Source organism: Melozone crissalis, unplaced genomic scaffold (assembly GCF_028551555.1).
Source record: "Melozone crissalis strain CALT ecotype California unplaced genomic scaffold, PUWL_Pcris_2 ptg000073l_1, whole genome shotgun sequence".
Classification (NCBI taxonomy): Eukaryota; Metazoa; Chordata; class Aves; order Passeriformes; family Passerellidae; genus Melozone; species Melozone crissalis.
Genome location: NW_026535850.1, coordinates 10,577,728 through 10,586,920, shown reverse-complemented (window position 1 = coordinate 10,586,920; position 9,193 = coordinate 10,577,728). Strand labels below are relative to the sequence as shown.

At 53.6% G+C, this 9,193-nt stretch overlaps 1 non-coding gene across 1 annotated transcript; it reads right to left on the bottom strand.

Moving 5' to 3' along the window:
* Positions 1 to 2,845: 2,845 nt before the first annotated feature.
* Positions 2,846 to 2,998, bottom strand: LOC128946086 (5.8S ribosomal RNA). Its single transcript, XR_008483941.1, has one exon. It is a non-coding gene; the product is annotated as a 5.8S ribosomal RNA (ribosomal RNA).
* Positions 2,999 to 9,193: the final 6,195 nt, after the last annotated feature.

Genomic DNA, 9,193 nt, shown 5'->3' with positions numbered 1-9,193 from the left:
TTTGGCCGTCAAAGCTCTCGTTTGAATATTTGCTACTACCACCAAGATCTGCACCTGCGGCGGCTCCACCCAGGCCCACGCCCCAGGCTTCGAGGCGCACCGCAGCGGCCCTACTCGTCGCGGCCTAGCCCCCGCGGGCATCATACTGCCGGCAACGGCCAGGTATGGGCCTGACGCTCCAGCGCCATCCATTTTCAGGGCTAGTTGATTCAGCAGGTGAGTTGTTACACACTCCTTAGCGGATTCCGACTTCCATGGCCACCGTCCTGCTGTCTAGATCAACCAACACCTTTTCTGGGCTCTGATGGGCGTCGGCATTGGGCGCCTTAACCCAGCGTTCGGTTCATCTTGCAGCGTCAGTTCTGCTTACCAAAAGTGGCCCACTGAGCACTCGCATTCCATGGTGCAGCTCCACGCCAGCGAGCTGGCCCCCTTACTCATTGAAAGTTTGAGAACAGGTTGAGATCGTTTCGGCCTCAAGACCTCTAATCATTCGCTTTACCGGGTAAAACTGCCCATTGCCGAGTGCCAGCTATCCTGAGGGAAACTTCGGAGGGAACCAGCTACTAGATGGTTCGATTAGTCTTTCGCCCCTAGACCCAGGTCGGACGACTGATTTGCACATCAGGACTGCTACGGACCTCAACCAGAGTTTCCTCTGGCTTTGCCGTGCCCAGGCATAGTTCACCATCTTTCGGGTCCTAGCACGGACGCTCACTCTCCACCTCCCCGGCCCCGTGAGGGGGCGGCGGGCGAGATGGGCCGGTGGTGCCCCCGGGGCTGCCAGGCGCGACACGCGTCCCGGGATCCCACCTCAGCTGGGGCGCGCCAGCCCTCACCTTCATTGCGCCGCGGGCTTTCGACAATGGCCCCTGACTTGCGCACGTGCTAGACTCCTTGGTCCGTGTTTCAAGACAGGTTGGGTGGGTAGTCGACGTCGCCATGGACTCCAGGTGCCCCAATGCGGCCCGTGAGCCCGGCCCGGCGGCGCCGCGCGGTCAGGGCGCACTGAGGACAGTCTGCCCCGGTTGACAGCAGCGCCATGGGCCGACGGGCCCGGCCCCCACACCCCTGTGAGAAACATCACGCTGCGAGGATGCCGCCCCCCCGTGAGAGGGGGGGAAACGATGCCCCCTGCCACAGCGCTGCCGATGGGGTGGGAAGAGGGCACGGCGGCGGTCCTTTCCCTTGGCCCCGGGATTCGGCGAGACCTGCTGCCCGAGGGCTGTAACACCCGCCGCCGCTCTTTGCGCGGCACTGGGCCATCTGCCCACCGGCGGCCTTCACAGCCGACCCGGATCCGGTCACGGTGCACAGCCGTGGAGGAAATGTGCCCGGCCAGGATCACCCACCAGCTGGGCAGCGGTCCCCACACTGGCCCGCCCCGCCCAGCCCGCCCCCGCTGACGGGGTTCGCCCGGGGGACGGAGGGGAGGCGGAGGCGAGGATCTGCCCAACCCGAGCCGGCCAACTGCAACTCGCCGGGTTGAATCCTCTGGGCGGACTGCACGGGCCCCACCCGTTTACCTCTTAACGATTTCGCGCCCTGTTGAACTCTCTCTTCAAAGTCTTTTCAACTTTCCCTTACGGTACTTGTTGGCTATCGGTCTCGTGCCGGTATTTAGCCTTAGATGGAGTTTACCACCCGCTTTGGGCTGCATTCCCAAGCAACCCGACTCTGAGAAGCCCTGGCCCCGGCGCACTGGGGGGCCGCTACCGCCTCACACTGTCCGCAGGCTGTGGCCTCGATCACAAGGACTTGGGTCCCCCAAGAGCACTGCCAGGGAAGGGGACTTCTGTATGCCACATGTCCCGCGCCCCACCGCGGGGCGGGGATTCGGTGCTGGGCTTTTCCCTCTTCGCTTACCGTTACTGAGGGAATCCTCATTAGTTTCTTTTCCTTTGCTGACTAATATGCTTAAATTCAGTCACCATGTCTGATCTGAGGTTGCAAGCCGAAAGCTGGGCCGCACCGCCCGGCCCATGCTGCTCCTAAAGAAGTGGCATGCCAACAGGCCAACAGCCAGCCAGCTTCTCCCACCTACTACCCTCACCTTCCTCCCCACTGGCACCAGCGTGCCAGAGGAAAACAAAGCCAGAGGGAGAGAAGCGGAGACGGAGAGCCCCATCCCGGAGATGAGAACCGAAAAGGGAGTGTGGCAGAGACAGCCCTGATGGGGGACCAGGTGGCACGTGATGGCCTCGGTGGAGGGAGAGAGAAAAGCCATGGTGCTATTTGCGCCCCGAGACCACGACCGAAGAGGAGGAGGGAAGGCAAAAGGAGGAGGGGGTCGGAACATCTGTCCCCAGCGCTCTCGCTTCGCGCGCTCGGCAGCACAGCAGCCCGGCACGGTACCGCCCTGGTACCCAGCTGCAGACAGCCGCCCGCGCGGTGGGGAGGCTGGGGGTGAGGTCTGCGCCTCATCTCCCTCTTCCCCTCTCCGTTCTCTTGGCCCACGGTGGTGCTTTCAACGCCGTCTCTCACTCTCCTCAGCTGCCACCACCACTGTACTGCAGCACGGGCGCTGCAAGGACAAACTCTGCCCCAGTGGCTCACTCCAGGAGTGGGGAGCTACAGAGCAGTCCCTGAGCCTGCATATAGGGGGATGAAGGCCCTGCGTGGCAACAATGATGACGACGGCCGTGACGATGATGACGCCTGCTGAGTCACAGGAAAAAAATTGAGGCCGCCGAGGGAAACGCATCCCTTGCCAAACCCCTGACCGCCTTCCCTCCGGGCACCGGCGAGCCACCATCACCACCGCCGCTGACCACAGTCAACTTGCCTGCGAGGTGACCCCAGCCGCACCACCGTGGTGGCCGCCGGATGGCGACTCATAATCAAGCAACGCTCAGACAGTCGTAGCCCTGGGAGGAACCCAGGGCCACAAGTGTGTTCAAAGTATGGATGATCAATGTGTCCTGCAATTCACATTAATTCTTGCAGCTAGCTGCATTCTTCATTGACGCACGAGCCCAGTGATTCACCGCTAAGAGTTGTCTGGCTTTCAGCACCGATCCTGCACCCGTGGAGGGGCTGGGACCGCTCACATGAAGCGGCCCCTTTCTCTTGTGCTGAGGACGTGCAGGCACGTGCCTGGCTTTGACTGTCCTTACTTGATAGTCAGGATTGCAGACATAGGAGATCCAGCCACATTGAACTGGAATTCTTCCTCAAACCTCCACACTATGGTGGCACTGAAGGAGATCTGAGCAGTCTGGTTCCCACCTGGTGCAATGATGCCCTCCTTGGGCGCAAACTTGAAGCAGAAGCCCACGTTTGCAGTTAAAGGGCTATAGGCGAAGGGAGCATCAATAGCTCCTAGGTTAATCAGTTCCACCTGCAGCAGCAAGAAAGCAAAGCGGAAATACATGTGGAATCTTCCCTTCTTGTGAGTTATTGTCTAATGATGCAATTAATACCCAGAAATAGCAGACAATGCTTTGAATGGCAAAAAAATACAACAGGACAAGTTCTGCCTTTAAGTTTTCATGCAAAGCAGCGGCAACTCCACAGAACTGGAGTCCACAACCCTGGGGTTATCCCATGGACACAGAGTAGTGCACCTCTGGTCAGCATCACCAAGTTCATTCAGACCTGGCCCTGAGAGCAACGTGCGTAGGGAATCACCCCAGAGCTGCTGCTGCCCCACTGAGCACAGCTCCAACAGCACCATCTACTCATTCACCTTTTCCCATGTCATGAAAACAATACATTGATTATGAGGCATCAGCATCAAAATGTATAGACAACATCATCTTTTGGTAAGAAAACTCAGCATGTCTTTGCATCCCACAGCCAAGCTTTTGGAAGTGTCTGGCATGATGTAGTGCCTCATTTTCTACCTCTTTCAGCTGCTCTCTCTTTGGTTTTTTTTTGCAAACTTGACACTATTGAGGAGGAGGCAAATAGGTAGAAAAATGCTTTGCTTTATTCCCAGGAACACTTTTCTCTTTCTAGAGCCAGAGATGCACCAAGGCTGAAGTGTGGTGAGGGACTGGTCAGCAAGGGAAGGAACTCCCAAGCCCTTTGCAAGGGCCAGCACTGAGCCAGGAGGCTGGATGGCTTTCCTGTGACTTGCAGCAATAAGCAGGAGACACTTGACTGGAAGCTGTCTGCAGTGGACTGAAGCTCAAAGGCAGCCAGTTTCTTCCAGCTGCTTCTGAACAGCCCAGTCCAAAGGTGCCTTGTGTCTGGCACTGCCACAAAAGCCTCTGAACATCCCTTTTTGACCCAGGCTTTGTTTCATGTGCCAAGGGGTTGTTTTGCAGCAAGCCTCCCAGCTGATTCCCAAGGAAGGAACTGGGCCTTCATGAACAACAGACACACCTTTCAGACCCTCTCAGATTTCACCAGTACATCAAATATTCCCTGCTCACAAGTGCCCAGGTCGGCAGCAATTCCACACTTCCACCAGGCTTGCTCCTCCCTCAGGAGCCATCAGGATCCACCCCAAGCCCTGCTGCTCACCTCATAGACGTGGGGGGTGTCAATAGAAATGTTCCCAATGTACAGAGTAGGAGAGCTGAATTCTACCAAGGATCCTTGGCCTTCTCCTGAGAGCAGGGGCAGCCTGCTCTCACAGCCTGGGGAGAGATGTCCATTGCAGTACAATCATTCCCTCTGTTATACTGTATTTTCCAGGCTGCCTCAGTGCTAGTCCCTGACTCTGAGCTGGATGCAACCAGCTCCTGATGCTGCAGGAGAGGATATGGACCCTCCTCTTCCCTCAGCTTCGGGGCTGACTTCTAATTTCTAACCCATTCCTTGGGCTGCTTTCCAATTTCAGCCACCAGTCTGCTGAATTTAAAACATCTCTGCTGCCTTGTAGTGACAGGCCAAGGAGTTACAGGCATAAATTGAAAGAAAGGAAATTTAGCTTTGATATTAGGAAGAAATTCTTTACTCTGAGGGTGGTGAGACACTGGAGCAGGTTCCCCAGGGCTGTTGTGGAGGTTCCAGCCCTGAAAGTGTTCCAAGCCAGGCTGGATGGGGCTTGGAGCTACCTGCTCTAGGGGGAGGTGTCCCTGCCCAAAGGCCTTTAAGGTCCATTCCATCCTTAACATACTATGATTCTGTGGTTTTCTTCCCATGCACTTAGAGGAGCTTTGAAATCCATTCAGTGAAGGTACAAAGCTCCTACTGAGTTTGGGAATTGCCAAAATCCCTGGCCCAGGAACACAGGACATTTTTGCCAAAGTCCCCAACTCCTGACACTCAGCACTGCGTTCTGTTTCCACAGACAGAGCTGCAAGGGCTCAATTCCCACAAAGGGAGAGAGGCAGGTGCTGGCCAAGGCTGCTCCTTCTACCAACAGCCTGGGCTCAGGGGGGCTCAGTCACCTCTGCTCTGCTGCTGTCTGGGCACTGGGAGGTGATCCAGGCTCAGGGAACACATTTCTAACTCAGCGCCTGCTGCCTGATGATGGATCCATGTCAAATGGACCCATCATCCTGGAGGCCAGGGGCCTGCAGGGGCTGAGTGCTTGTTCACTAAAGCTGTTCTGCTCTGCAGCTCTCTGGCCTTTGAGGGAATGCTGGCAAAGCCATGGCATGAAAACCTCTCCCTGCACTGCCTGGGCTGTTCTGGGATCAGTCAGGCACACACAGCATTCTGAGCCCTGGCCTGGCACAGGAGACTCCCTGGGAGCGGCAGGGTCAGGGGGGATGTGCCAGCACTGCCCTGCTGACCAGGGACTCTTCCCAGCACTTCCATGGGAGCCCAGTGGGCTCAGGCTTGCACCATGGCTTCACTGAGGGGGAGAGAAGCAGGGCAAAGGAGCTGTACCTGAGATGCTGCAGTAAGCCACACTTCCATACTCCAGTGCTTCCAGGGGTTTGAAGGTCACCTTGATTTTGGCCAAACAATTCAGCCCAATTTCTCCCTCCTACAGCAGAAAGAGACAGCAAAACAGTTCTCTTCAAACTTCACATTTCTTGTTTTCAACCACACTTCTGTAAGCCTCTGTTTAGAGCATTAGTAATGAGTGAACAACACAAGGAGCCCAAGGAAACACTCCAAACCCAGCTCAACACAGCGCTGGAAGCTCTCAATGTTCAGCTGTTCAGCTCCCACTCTCCACAATACTCCTGCTACTCTGACAAAGGCTCTTGGTCACATCATGCTGCTGTCAGCTACAGTGGGATGCAACTGCCACTGTGCACTGGTGGCTCTTCACAAGAAGAGAACATGATCCCTGTCCTGGGTTGACTATATGATGCTTTTATCCCAAATCGTCTTATTCTGTTTATGCTGAATAATAAGTTTTGCACCTTTAAGACTTGTTGCAGAGAGTGAAGGGGGGAGAGAAGAAGCAGCAGTTTGTTTTCAGACACTGCACTCACTCCTCCACACTCCTGCTCCTGGACTGCATTGTCTGCGGATGGACAGACAGCGGGACAGAGCTCTCCTCTGCTTTTAGTTAATTTAGCTTGCTGAGGCAAAGAAGTTCCCTGGACTGTGGGGTTTTTTTCCCTTTTCTTTGGACGTGTTCAAAACTGCTGTGGACTGAACACCAGAAGAGCACCGGCAGCTCCAGCTGCGGCCACCGGGCCGGGCCTGGCCTGCGACATTTCCAGCCCCAGAGGGACTGATCAGAGACTGAGTGAGCTGAGCTGCAACCCAGGGAGGGACTTTCTGAGTTTGTCATCTCTTTTGGAGCAGCAAGGGGTTTTATTGATTAATACTGTTTAGGGTTTATTGGTTAATAAACAGGTTTTTTCCACTTCAAGGAGGTCTTTTCTCCAGGACCAGTTGGGGGAGGGGCCGATTGAATCTGCTTTCCTAGAGGAGCCCCTTTGGGGGTTCTCTCCCAAATTTGCCCAGAACCAGAACCTTGGAAATAAAAATATTAGTTTAACGTGTATTGAAAGAAAGCAGAGGCTGGCATTATTCTAGCGTTTACTCCAAGATGAGAAGGGATGTTGCACTGTGCAGACACCAGGCCTTCATCGTCTCTCACAATGCCAGTACTCAGAATCAGGGCTCTAGTTGATACGAGGACGTGGTGGTTTGCTTGCAGAAACAGAAAAGGAAAAGGTTTTCTGTCCCTGTGTGCAGGACAACTCCAAAGGCCCATTTCAACCTTCCACCCTTGTGTCCAGGCTCACAGAGGACACTGGAAGGGACACTCAGAAATAGTGCAAGGCGTGGTTACAGGAGGGGATTGGCATTTCTATGATTAGCCTTAGGCTGAATTTGGCCTCACTTTCCCAGCAAAACATTGCAAGCTTCAGGTCAGTGTGTGAGCTGGCAGTGCTCCAACAGCCTCTGCTGAACCTCACATGTAGGGGGAGCCCCTACCTACAAGAACTGCTCCCTGTGGACACTGCAAGGACATGCACAGAGTGCCCTTGAGCTCAGGCCCTGGCAGCACAGCTTGGCCTTGTCAGGCTCCCAGCCCTGCCTTGAGCCTCCAGGGCAGAAATGCTTTTAGCATTTGGCATTTTTAGGCGAGCTCTGCAGGTGCATCAGAAACTCAATGTCTTCCCTCCCAGCACATTGAGCCAGCTGAGGATCTGCCCAGTGACCGCAGCCGGGGGTAGAGTGGATGGGAGGAGGAAGAGGGGGAGGAGGATGAGGAGGAAGAAGAGGAGGAAAATGAGGTCTCAGCTATCACTTACCATTGGCTCAATGAAAAAAATGTCATCAGAGAACAGCCTGGGGTCTTGGAGCAACTTTGCCTTTTCCCCCGGGAGCCTCAGGAGGGCAGTGTGATCTTCACAAGAGCCCTTCTCCTTCCCTGTTTCTTTCCCCTCCATTAATTTTTCCAGCCACAGCTCTCTCCATGTCTGCAGGAATCGATGCTGCCTGCAGCCACAGGAGAGACAAAGCCAGCAGACTGTTTAATAAGCCATAGATTGGCAGAGAGAAGTGTGAGTGCAGGAGAGCAAAGCACTTGGGGAGGAGCAGCAGTGTGAGAGATGAGTAATGTGATGATTTATCAAAAAGCAGGGTGCCCCACTGCAGGGAATGATTGGCAGCTGACTCCATTGATTCACAAGGCTGAACAGTTGCTTTATTAAACTATATTATATTACATTGTACTACACTATATTAAAGAAGCATACTATACTACAAAGAATACTAAGGAAAACTTGTGACTGTCTCCAGACAGCCAAGACAAAGCTTTTTCCAATTGGCCAAGGAAACAAAACAATGCTCAGCAGAATCCAACTGACAAATCACTTCAGGTAAATAATCTTCCTAACACATTCCACATGATAGAGATAAGAATTGTTTTCTTTCTTTTCTCTGTGATTCTCCAGGAGAAAAAACCTTGAGAGAGAGAATTATGTGTTTCTGTTCAGAGAATGTGAATGCCACAATGATTGACTCTCACAATTAACAGACAAATACCATGTATAGAGGTTAAGAAAAATTTTTTTACCCCCGCAGTTGTTATCAAGGGACAGCCAGGGTTGGGATATTTGGGAGGGTTGGCTTGTCACTACAGTGACATCTGACCTCCAATCAAGATTTGAGGAAGTAAACTCCACCACTGGACAGTGAAGAAGGGGTCAATGGACAGAATTTTGGGAGGGGCTAAAGGGTTAAAAGGCAAAACCTCCATTGTGTGGGTGAGCACATGGTGCGGAAAATCCTTTGCTCCTGGCGCCATAACATTTTCTCTATTCAGTCTTCTGTTGCATCTTTGACAAGGTTTAATAAATCTCTCTCAACTTATGAAAAGGGAGTGGCTATTTCTCCCAAGCAGCAGCTCCCCAGCAAGGACTGACCCCAAGCCATGGGGGTCCCAGATGGATCAGAGGATAACTTGCTGTTCACTGGCCCAGCAGGGAGTTTTACTCCACACCTGCAAGCTCAGGAGAGGTTTCCAGAGCCAGCATCCCTCCACAGAACCTCCTGGCTCAAAGCCTCTGCCAAAAAACTGAGGGAGAATCCACCAGCCACTTCAAGTGGCTTTTCCTACCACTGAGCTGCTGGGGAGGCAGATAAAGGTCATGGAGCAGGACTTCCCTGGGAAGGGGAGACAAAGCTGGGTCGCAGCTACGTGCTACCAGCACTGTGAAAAATGCACATTATATGATTGGCTTTTTGCATATATGAAAATAAAACATTGGTCTGTTCTGTTTCAGTCTCTATGCAATATTGCATAGGGAAATATAAGATAACAGCAATTAGAAATCAATCAGATAATGCACATGACCAATGACACATCTGCAATCACACC